The 12,691-nt window shown below is 40.5% G+C and overlaps 1 non-coding gene across 1 annotated transcript; it reads left to right on the plus strand.

Moving 5' to 3' along the window:
* Positions 1-8,819: 8,819 nt before the first annotated feature.
* Positions 8,820-8,928, plus strand: LOC130964693 (small nucleolar RNA R71). Its single transcript, XR_009080778.1, has one exon. It is a non-coding gene; the product is annotated as a small nucleolar RNA R71 (small nucleolar RNA).
* Positions 8,929-12,691: the final 3,763 nt, after the last annotated feature.

Raw genomic sequence — 12,691 nt, forward strand, 5'->3', positions numbered from 1 at the left:
CCTGAACCATGTTTCTTCCAACCTTTGTCTCAGGGTTGGTTAGAACTTCCCATCCTCTGTTTCAAATTTGCTCTTGGATCTCTGGATATTCATCTTCTTTCAGATCAAATTTAACTTCCGGGATCACTGACCTTAGACCCATTATTTTGTGGTAATAGTCTGCATGTTCTTTGGTTAAGAACCTCTCTTGACTCCAAAGATCCTTTGGAGCATTCTCTTTCTTGCCTCTTGAATTGGTTTGTTTTCCTTTGGGAGCCATGATCTTGATGAGCCTTAGCTTAGTGATCACGGAAAAATACACCAAACTTAGAGGTTTGCTTGTCCTCAAGCAAAAGAAAGGAAAGAGGAGAGAGAGGAGGAGAGAAAATTCGAATGGTGGGGAAAGGGGGATGGCCGAACGTATATTTATAAGGGAGGGGGAGAGATTTCGAAAATTTTGAAGGAGATTTGAGAAGATATGGAAAAAATTTGAGAAGATATTTGAGTTTTTTGAAGAAGATTTGGAAATGATTTGAAAGAGATTTAAAGAATGATTTTAATTTTTGAAATTTGAAGGTGAATGATGAAAGTTTGAAATGTGTTTATGCAGAAAATTAAGGATCAAAACAAGAAAGTTTGAAAAAATTTGAAGTGGAAAGCAAAATCTCTATCCCCCACCTATCTGGCGTTAAACGCCCAGAATGGTATCCATTCTGGCGTTTAATGCCCAAACGTTGGCCATTATGGGCGTTTAACGCCCAGCCAGGTACCCTGGCTGGCGTTAAACGCCAGAAATCCCTTCATCATTGGGCGTTTTGCTAAACGCCCAGGATGCTGCACACCTGGCGTTAAACGCCCAGAATGGTGCCATTCTGGCATTTAACGCCCAAAATGGTACCTTTACTGGCGTTAAACTCCCAGAATGGTATCCATTCTGGCGTTTAATGCCCAGAGTACCCCTTACTGACGTTTTTTCACCAGCAAGCTCCTTTTCTCTGCTTTTTGCACTGAATCCTTCTGTAACTCTGTGAATTCCTCCAATTTTGATGATCACCCTTTGAGAATATGTATTAAACTTTTATTAAATAAAACAGATAACCTGCTAATGACTGGGTTGCCTCCCAGCAAGCGCTTCTTTATTGTCTTTAGCTGGACCATTACTGAGATTCATTCAAGCCTCAGTTTTGAGCATTCTTACTCAAAATTGCTTTCAAGATAATATTTGATCCTCTGTCCATTAACAATGAACTTTTTATCAGAATCAATATCCTGAAGCTTAACATATCCATATGGTGACACTCCTGTAATCACATACGGACCCCTCCACCGGGATTTAAGTTTTTCTGGGAATAGTCTGAGCCTAGAGTTGAAGAGCAGAACTTTTTGTCCTGGCTCAAAGACTCTGGATGACAACTTCTTGTCATGCCACTTCTTTGCCTTTTCCTTATAAATTTTTGCATTTTCAAAGGCACTGAGTCTAAATTCATCTAGCTCATTTAGCTGGAGTAATCTTTTTTCACCAGCTAACTTAGCATCCAGGTTTAGGAATCTGGTTGCCCAGTAGGCTTTATGTTCCAGTTCCACGGGCAGATGACAGGCCTTCCCATACACAAGTTGGTATGGAGAGGTTCCTATAGGAGTCTTGAATGCTGTTCTGTATGCCCACAGAGCATCATCCAAGCTCTTTGCCCAATCCTTTCTACGGGCAATTACAGTCCGTTCCAGGATTCTTTTTAGCTCTCTGTTAGAGACTTCAGCTTGCCCATTTGTCTGTGGATGATAGGGAGTTGCTACTTTGTGGCTAATTCCATATCGGACCATAGCAGAGTACAGCTGTTTATTGCAGAAATGAGTGCCCCCATCACTGATTAGTACTCTGGGAACACCAAACCTGCTGAATATGTGTTTCTGGAGGAATTTCAGCACGATCTTAGTATCATTATTGGGTGTGGCAATTGCTTCTACCCATTTAGATACATAGTCCACCGCCACCAGAATGTAAGTGTTTGAGTATGATGGTGGGAACGGACCCATGAAGTCAATACCCCATACATCAAACAATTCAATCTCTAAGATCCCTTGTTGAGGCATGGCGTACCCATGAGGCAAGTTACCAGCTCTTTGGCAACTGTCACAGTTACGCACAAACTCTCGGGCATCTCTATAGAGAGTGGGCCAATAGAAGCCAGATTGGAGGACCTTAGTGGCTGTTCGCTCACTTCCGAAATGTCCCCCATACTGTGATCCATGGCAATGCCACAGGATCCTTTGTGCTTCCTCTCTAGGTACACATCCGCAGATCATTCCGTCTACACATCTCTTAAAGAGATATGGCTCATCCCAAAGGTAGTACTTGGCATCTGAAATTAATTTCTTTCTTTGCACCCTACTGTACTCCTGGGGTATGAACCTCACAGCTTTATAATTTGCAATGTCTGCAAACCATGGAGCTTCCTGAATGGCAAAGAGTTGCTCATCTGGAAAGGTTTCAAAGATCTCAGTAGAAGGGAGGGACGCCCCAGCTACTGGTTCTATTCGGGACAGATGATCAGCCACTTGGTTCTCTATCCCTTTTCTGTCTCTTATTTCTATATCAAACTCTTGCAGAAGCAGCACCCACCTTATGAGCCTGGGTTTTGAATCCTGCTTTGTGAGTAAGTATTTAAGAGCAGCATGGTCAGTGTACACAATCACTTTTGACCCTACTAAATAGGATCTAAACTTGTCAATGGCATAGACCACTGCAAGTAACTCTTTTTCTGTGGTTGTGTAATTCTTCTATGCGTTATTTAGAACACGGCTAGCATAATAAATGACATGCAGAAGCTTGTTATGCCTCTGTCCCAACACTGCACCAATGGCATGGTCACTGGCATCACACATTAGTTCGAATGGCAATGTCCAGTCTGGTGCAGAGATGACTGGTGCTGTGACCAGCTTAGCTTTCAGAAGGTCAAACGCCTACAGACACTCCTTATTAAAGATAAATGGCGTGTCTGCAGCTAGCAGATTGCTCAGAGGTTTTGCAATTTTTGAAAAATCCTTTATAGACCTTCTGTAGAATCCTGCATGCCCCAGAAAGATTCTGATTGCCTTAACATTGGTAGGTGGTGGTAATTTTTCAATTACTTCAACTTTAGCTTTATCCATCTCTATTCCCTTATTTGAAATTTTATGCCCAAGGACAATCCCTTCAGTCACCATAAAGTGACATTTTTCCCAGTTTAAAACTAGGTTGGTCTCTTGGCATCTTTTCAAATACTGAAAAGTCATCCATGAAGACTTCCAAAAATTTCTCTACCATATCTGAGAAGATAGAGAGCATGCACCTCTGAAAGTTTGCAGGTGCATTACACATACCAAAAGGCATCCTTCTGTATGCAAACACTCCAGAAGGACATGTGAATGCTGTTTTCTCTTGGTCCTGAGGATCTACTGCAATTTGGTTGTAACCTGAATAGCCATCCAAAAAGCAATAATATTCATGACCTGCTAGTCTCTCTAGCATCTGGTCTATGAATGGTAAAGGAAAATGATCCTTCCTGGTGGCTGTATTGAGCCTTCTGTAGTCAATACACATACGCCACCCTGTAACTGTTCTTGTAGGAACCAGTTCATTCTTTTCATTATGAACCACTGTCATGCCTCCCTTCTTGGGGATAACGTGGACAGGGCTCACCCAGGGGCTATCAGAAATAGGATAAATAATCCCAGCCTCTAATAACTTAGTGACCTCTTTCTGCACCACCTCCTTCATGGTTGGATTTAGCCGCCTCTGTGGTTGAACCACTGGCTTAGCATCTTCCTCCAATAGGATCTTGTGCATGCATCTTGCTGGGCTAATGCCCTTAAGATCACCTATGGACCACCCAAGAGCTGTCTTGTGTGTCCTTAGCACTTCAATTAGTGCTTTCTCTTCCTATGGATTTAAAGCAGAGCTTATGATCACTGGAAAAGTGTCACCCTCTCCCAGAAATGCATATTTCAGGGATGGTGGTAGTGGTTTGAGCTCAGGTTTGGGAGGCTTATCCTCTTCCGACATAAAACTTTTCGGCCTCTGAATCAGATTTTTGCTCAGGTCCCTCAATTTCAGCCAGAAAATACCTGAAATCACAGAAAAACACACAAACTCATAGTAAAGTCCAGAAAAGTGAATTTTAACTAAAAACTAATAAAAAAATAATAAAAACTAACTAAAACATACTAAAAACATACTAAAAACAATGCCAAAAAGCGTATAAATTATCCGCTAATCACAACACCAAACTTAAATTGTTGCTTGTCCCCAAGCAACTGAAAATCAAATAAGATAAAAAGAAGAGAATATGCAATGAATTCCAAAAACATCTATGAAGATCAGTATTAATTAGATGAGCGGGGCTTTTAGCTTTTTTCCTCTGAATAGTTTTGGCATCTCACTCTATCCTTTGAAATTCAGAATGATTGGCTTCTATAGGAACTCAAAATCCAGATAGTGTTATTGATTCTCCTAGTTAAGTATGATGATTCTTGAACACAGCTTCTTTATGAGTCTTGGCCGTGGCCCAAAGCACTCTGTCTTCCTGTATTACCACCGGATACATACATGCCACAGACACATAATTGGGTAAACCTTTTTCAGATTGTGACTCAGCTTTGCTAGAGTCCCCAGTTAAAGGTGTCCAGGGTTCTTAAGCACACTCTTTTTGCCTTGGATCACGAATTTATTATTATTTTTTTCTTTTTCTTTTTCTTTTCGTTTTTTTTTTTAATATTCACTGCTTTTTCTTGCTTCAAGAATCATTTTTATGATTTTTCAGATCCTCAGTAACATGTTCTCCTTTTTCATCATTCTTTCAAGAGCCAACATTCATGAACAACAAATTCAAAAGACATATGCACTGTTCAAGCATACATTCAGAGGTCAAGGTATTGCCACCACATCAAAATAATTAATCTGTTATAAAATTCAAAATTCATGCAATTCTTCTCTTTTTCAATTAAGAACATTTTTCATTTAAGAAAGGTGATGGATTTATAGGACATTCATAACTTTAAGGCATAGACACTAAGACACTAATGATCATGTAATAAGACACAAATATAGATAAACATAAGCATAAAATTCGAAAAACAGGAAAATAAGGAACAAGGAAATTAAAGAACGGGTCCACCTTAGTGACGGTGGCTTGTTCTTCCTCTTGAAGATCTTATGGAGTGCTTGAGCTCCTCAATGTCTCTTCCTTGCCTTTGTTGCTCCTCTCTCATGATTCTTTGATCTTCTCAAATTTCATGGAGGAGGATGGAATGTTCTTGGTGCTCCACCCTTAGTTGTCCCATGTTGGAACTCAATTCTCCTAGGGAGGTGTTGATTTGCTCCCAATAGTTTTGTGGAGGAAAGTGCATCCCTTGAGGTATCTCAGGGATTTCATGATGAGTGGGATCTCTTGTTTGCTCCATCCTTTTCTTAGTGATGGGCTTGTCCTCATCAATGAGGGTGTCTCCCTCTATATCAATTCCAATTGAATAACAGAGGTGACAAATGAGATGAGGAAAGGCTAACCTTGCCAAGGTAGAGAACTTGTCTGCCACCTTATAAAGTTCTTGGGCTATAACCTCATGAACTTCTACTTCCTCTCCAATCATGATGCTATGAATCATGATGGCCCGGTCTATAGTAACTTCGGACCGGTTGCTAGTGGGAATGATTGAGCATTGGATAAACTCCAACCATCCCCTAGCCACGGGCTTGAGGTCATGCCTTCTCAGTTGAACCGGCTTCCCTCTTGAAGCTCTCTTTCATTGAGCGCCCTCTTCACAAATGTCTATGAGGGCTTGGTCCAACCTTTGATCAAAGTTGACCCTTCTAGTGTAAGGGTGTTCATCTCCTTGCATCATGGGCAAGTTGAATGCCAACCTTACATTTTCTGGACTAAAATCTAAGCATTTCCCCCGAACTATTGTAAGCCAATTCTTTGGGTCCGGGTTCACTCTTTGATCATGGTTCTTGGTGATCCATGCATTGGCATAGAACTCTTGAACCATTAAGATTCCGACTTGTTGAATGGAGTTGGTAAGAACTTCCCAACCTTTTCTTCGGATCTCATGTCAGATCTCCGAATATTCACTCTTTTTGAGTTTGAAAGGGACCTCGGGGATCACCTTCTTCATGGCCACAACTTCATAGAAGTGGTCTTGATGCACCCTTGAGATGAATCTCTCCATCTTCCATGACTCGGAGGTGGAAGCTTTTGCCTTCCCTTTCCTCTTTCTAGAGGTTTCTCCGACCTTAGGTGCCATAAATGGTTATGGAAAAATAAAAAGCAATGCTTTTACCACACCAAACTTAGAAGGTTTGCTCGTCCTCGAGCAAAAGAAGAAAGAAGAGAGTAGAAGAGGAAGAAATGGAGGAGATGGATGGGGCTTTATTTTTCGGCCAAGGGGGAGAACTAGTGTGTAGGTTGTGTGAAAATGAAGGGGGTGAAGATGGGTTTATATAGGGGTGGAGAGAGGGGTAGGGTTCGGTCATGTATGGGTGGGTTTGGGAGGGAAAGTGTTTTGAATTTGAATGGTGAGGTAGGTGGGGTTTTATGAAGGATGGATGTGAGTGGTGAAGAGAATGGTAGGATTTAACAGGTGAGAGGTTTTTGGGGAAGAGGTGTTGAGGTGATTGGTGAATGGGTGAAGAAGAGAGAGAGTGGTGGGGTAAGTGAGGATCCTGTGGAGTCTATAGATCCTGAGGTGTCAAGGATAATTCATCCCTGCACCAAGTGGCGAGCAAAAATGCTCCTTCTGCCAATCCTGGCGTTAAACGCCGGGCTGGTGCCCATTTCTCGCGTTTAACGCCAGCTTGGTGCCTATTCCTGGCGTTAAACACCAGTCTGGTGCCCCTTTCTGGCGTTAAACGCCCAGAATGGTGCCAGACTGGGCGTTAAACGCCCATTTTGCTGTCTTCACTGGCGTTTAAACGCCAGCAAGTTTTCCTCCAAGGTGTGCTATTTTTCATTCTATTTTGCTTTTTCAAATAATTTTGTGACTTCACATGATCATCAACCTATAGAAAACATAAAATAACAAAGGAAAATAGATAAATATAACATTGGGTTCCCTCCCAACAAGCACTTCTTTAATGTCAGTAGCTTGACAGTGGGCTCTCATGGAGCCTCACAGATACTCAGAGCAATGTTGGAACCTCCCAACACAAAACTTAGAGTTTGAATATGGGGCTTCAACACCAAACTTAGAAGTTGGTTGTGGCCTCCCAACACTAAACTTAGAGTTTGACTGTGGGGGCTCTGTTTGACTCTGTTTTGAGAGAAGCTCTTCATGCTTCATCTCCATGGTTACAGAGGGATATCCTTGAGCCTTAAACACAAAGGATTCTTCATTCACTTGAATGATCAATTCTCCTCTGTCAACATCAATCACAGCCTTTGCTGTGGCTAGGAAGGGTCTGCCAAGGATGATGGATTCATCCATGCACTTCCCAGTCTCTAGGACTATGAAATCAGCAGGGATGTAATGGTCTTCAACCTTCACCAAAACATCCTCTACAAGTCCATAAGCTTGTTTTCTTGAATTGTCTGCCATCTCTATTGAGATTCTTGCAGCTTGTACCTCAAAGATCCCTAGCTTCTCCATTACAGAGAGAGGCATGAGGTTTATACTTGACCCTAAATCACACAGAGCCTTCTTAAAGGTCATGGTGCCCATGGTACAAGGTATTGAAAACTTCCCAGGATCCTGTCTCTTTTGAGGTAATCTCTGCCTAGTCAAGTCATCCAATTCTTTGGTAAGCAAAGAGGGTTCATCCTCCCAAGTCTCATTACTAAATAACTTGTCATTTAGCTTCATGATTGCTCCAAGGTACTTGGCAACTTGCTCTTCAGTGACATCTTCATCCTTTTCAGAGGAAGAATACTCATCAGAGCTCATGAATAGCAGAAGTAAATCCAATGGAATCTCTATGGTCTCATTATGAGCCTCAAATTCCTATGGTTCCTCATTAGGGAACTCATTGGAGGCCAGTGGACGTCCATTGAGGTCTTTCTCAGTGGCGATCACTGCCTCTTCCTCCTCTCCAAGTTCGGTCATGTGGGTCATGTTAATAGCCTTGCATTCTCCTTTTGGTTTCTCTTCTGTATTGCTTGGAAGAATACTGAAAGGGAGTTCAGTAACTTTCTTACTCAGCTGTCCCACTTGTGCCTCCAAATTCCTAATGGAGGACCTTGTTTCAGTCATAAAACTTTGAGTGGTTTTGATTAGATCAGAGACCTTGGTTGCTAAGTCAGAGTGGTTCTGCTTAGAATTCTCTGTCTGTTGCTAAGAAGATGATGGAAAAGGCTTGCCATTGCTAAACCTGTTTCTTCCACCATTATTGTTGTTGAAACCTTGTTGAGGTCTTTGTTGATCCTTCTATGAGAGATTTGGATGATTTCTCCATGAAAGATTATAGGTGTTTCCATAGGGTTCTCCCATGTAATTCACCTCTTCCATTGAAGGGTTCTCAGGATCATAAGCTTCCTCTTCAGATGAAGCGTCCTTAGTACTGCCTGGTGCATCTTGCATTCCAAACAGACTTTGAGAAATCATATTGACTTGCTGAGTCAATATTTTGTTCTGAGCCAGTATGGCATTCAAAGTATCAATCTCAAGAACTCCTTTCTTCTGATTCGTCCCATTGTTCACAAGATTCCTTTCAGAAGTATACATGAATTGGTTATTTGCAACCATTTCAATGAGTTCTTGAGCTTCTGCAGATGCCTTCTTCAGATGAAGAGATCCTCCAACAGAGCTGTCCAATGACATCTTGGACAGTTCAGACAGACCATCATAGAAGATACCTATGATGCTCCATTCAGAAAGCATGTCAGAAGGGCACTTTTTGATCAATTGTTTGTATCTTTCCCAAGCTTCATAGAGGGATTCACCTTCCTTCTGTCTGAAGGTTTGGACTTCCACTCTAATTTTACTCAATTTTTGAGGTGGAAAGAACTTTGCCAAGAAGGCATTGACTAGCTTTTCCCAAGAGTTCAGGCTTTCTTTAGGTTGTGAGTCCAACTATATCCTAGCTCTGTCTCTTACAGCAAAAGGGAATAGCATAAGTCTGTAGACCTCAGGGTCAACCCCATTAGTCTTGACAGTGTCACAGATTTGCAAGAACTCAGCTAAAAACTGATGAGGATCTTCCAATGGAAGTCCATGGAACTTGTAATTCTGTTGCATTAGAGAAACTAATTGAGGCTTAAGCTCAAAGTTGTTTGCTCCAATGGCAGGATAGAGATGCTTCTCCCATAGAAGTTGGGGGTAGGTGCAGTAAAGTCACCCAGCACCTTCCTTGCATTGTTGGCATTGTTGTTATTTTCGGCTGCCATGTCTTCTTCTTGTTTGAAGATTTCTGTTAGGTCCTCTACAGAGAGTAGTGCTTTAGCTTCTCTTAGCTTTCGCTTCAAGGTCCTTTCAGGTTCAGGGTCAGCCTCAACAAGAATGCTTTTGTCTTTGTTCCTACTCATATGAAAGAGAAGAGAACAAGAAAATATAGAATCCTCTATGTCATAGTATAGAGATTCCTTGAGGTGTCAGAGGAAAAGAAAAATAGAAGGAGAGGGTAGAAGAAGAATTCGAACTTTATCTAGAAAGATAGAATTCGAATTTATTGATAATGGAGAAATGTTAGTCCATAAATAGAAGGATGTGAGAAGAGGGGAAGAAATTTTCAAAAATTAAAGTGAATTAATAAAAAAATTTAAAAAAAAAAAGTAATTGATTTTCGAAAACTAAGATTGGGAAATAAATAAAGTGATTTAAAAAAAAGTAATTTGAAAAAGATTTTTGAAAGCAGAAATCAAAAAGATATTATTGAAAACTATTTTGAAAAAGATGTGATTAAAAGATATGATTGAAAAGATATAGTTTTAAAAAGATATGATTGAGAAGATATGATTTGAAAAACAATTTAATTTTGAAAAATTTTGAAAACTTGAAAAAAATTTGAATTAAAAACAAAATCTTCCCTCTTGTGCCATCCTGGCGTTAAACGCCCAGAATGGTATACATTCTGGCGTTTAACGCCCAAAACTCACCCCTTTTGGGCGTTAAACGCCCAGCCAGGCACCCTGGCTGACGTTTAAACGCCAGTTTTCCTTCCTCACTGGGCGTTTTGAACGCTCAGCTTTTTTCTGTGTAATTCCTCTGCTGTATGTTCTGAATCTTCAGTTCTCTGTATTATTGACTTGAAAAGACACAGATTAAAAATATTTTGTGGATTTTTAATGATGAGGAATGATCACAATGCAACTAAAATCAAATAAACAATGCATGCAAGACACCAAACTTAGAAGTTTGTACACTATTGACACTAATAAAATGAGAATGCATATGAGAAACAACAAAACACACAAAACAAGAGAATTTAAAGATCAGAACAAAGAAATCAGCAAGAGCAACTTGAAGATCAATTAAGACACATGAATGAATTCGAAGAAAATGCAAGAAGAATAGAAACATGCAATTGACACCAAACTTAAAATGAGACACTAGACTCAACAAGAAACAAAACATATTTTTAGTTTTAAGATTTTATAATTTTTTTGGATTTTTTGAAAATTATATGGAGAAGAAAATAAAGGTTTCAAAATTCTTAATGAAAATTCCAGGAATCATGCAATGTTAGCCTAAAGCTTTAGTCTAAAGAAATTAGACATGGCTAGCCAAGCTTCAGTAGGACATTACATTCAAGAGCTAAATTGATGAGAATCAATCAGCTTTGGTGATAATAAGAACATCACCTTGAAACACTAGAATTCATTCTTAAGAACTCTGAAGAAAAATACCTAAGCTAAGCAACAAGATGAACCGTCAGTTGTCCAAACTCAAACAATCCCCGACAACGGCGCCAAAAACTTGGTGTTGTTGCCGGATCAAAACTTGGCATTGTTATTTCAGGGAACAAATGTGAAACTGTAGTTAGGACATTTAATTCCCCGGCAACGGTGCCAAAAACTTGGTGCACGAAATTGTGATCATCAATGGCGCCATCAACATGGTACGCTCAATTGCAATCTCAACTCTTTATCACAACTTCGTACAACTAACCAGCAAGTGCACTTGGTCGTCCAAGTAATAAACCTGACGCGAGTAAGGGTCGATCCCACAGAGATTGTTGGTATGAAGCAAGCTATGGTCATCTTGTAAATCTCAGTCAGGCAGATTCAAATGGTTATGGATGATTTATGAATAAAGCATAAAATAAAGATAGAGATACTTATGTAATTCATTGGTGAAAATTTCAGATAAGCGTTTGGAGATGCTTTGTCCCTTCCGTCTCTCTGCTTTCCTACTGTCTTCATCCAATCCTTCTTACACCTTTCCATGGCAAGCTGTATGTTAGGCATCACCGTTGTCAGTGGCTACAGTCCCGTCCTCTCAGTGAAAATGTTCAACGCGCTCTGTCACAGCACGGCTAATCATCTGTCGGCTCTCAATCAGGTTGGAATAGAATCCAGTGATTCTTTTGCGTCTGTCACTAACGCCCACCCTTCAGGAGTTTGAAGCTCGTCACAGTCATTCAATCCTTGAATCCTACTCAGAATACCACAGACAAGGTTTAGACCTTCCGGATTCTCTTGAATGCCGCCATCAATTCTAGCTTATACCACGAAGATTTCGATTAAGGGATCCAAGAGATATCCACTCAATCTAAGGTAAAACAGAGGTAGTTGTCAGGCACACGTTCATAGGTGAGAATGATAATGAGTGTCAATAATCATCACATTCATCAAGTTGATGAACAAGTGATATCTTAGAACAAGAACAAGCTGAATTGAATAGAAGAACAGTAGTAATTGCATTAATACTCGAGGTACAGCAGAGCTCCACACCTTAATCTATGGTGTGTAGAACCTCCACCGTTGAAAATACATAAGAACAAGGTCTAGGCATGGCCGTGAGGCCAGCCTCCCAAAACGTGATCTAAGATAGCATAGAACTGATCAAAGATAAAAATACAAAAGCGAAAGGTCCTATTTGTAGAGAACTAGTAGCTTAGGGTTTACAAAGATGAGTAAATGACATAAAAATCCACTTCCGGGCCCACTTGGTGTGTGCTTGGGCTGAGCATTGAAGCTTTCATGTGTAGAGACCTTTCTTGGAGTTAAACGCCAGCTTTTGTGCCAGTTTGGGCGTTTAACTCCCATTCTTGTGCCAGTTTCGGCATTTAACACCGGGTAGTTTTGAGCTGATTTGGAACGCCAGTTTAGGCCATCAAATCTCGGGCAAAGTATAGACTATTATACATTGCTGGAAAGCCCAGGATGTCTATTTCCAACGCAGTTGAGAGCGCGCCAATTAGGCCTTTGTAGCTCCAGAAAATCCACTTCGAATGCAGGGAAGTCAGAATCCAACAGCATCTGCAGTCCTTTTCAGCCTCTGAATCAGATTTTTGCTCAGGTCCCTCAATTTCAGCCAGAAAATACCTGAAATCACAGAAAAACACACAAACTCATAGTAAAGTCCAGAAAAGTGAATTTTAACTAAAAACTAATAAAAATATAATAAAAACTAACTAAAACATACTAAAAACATACTAAAAACAATGTCAAAAAGCGTATAAATTATTCGCTCATCATGTAGAAGAGGGGGTTGTGTTGTGTGAAAATGAAGAAGGATAGAGGGGTTTATATAGTGAGGGGAGAGGGGGTAGGTTTGGCTATTTAGGGTGGGTTTGGGTGGGAAA

This window comes from Arachis stenosperma, chromosome 2 (genome assembly GCF_014773155.1).
Source record: "Arachis stenosperma cultivar V10309 chromosome 2, arast.V10309.gnm1.PFL2, whole genome shotgun sequence".
In the NCBI taxonomy this organism is placed as follows: Eukaryota; Viridiplantae; Streptophyta; class Magnoliopsida; order Fabales; family Fabaceae; genus Arachis; species Arachis stenosperma.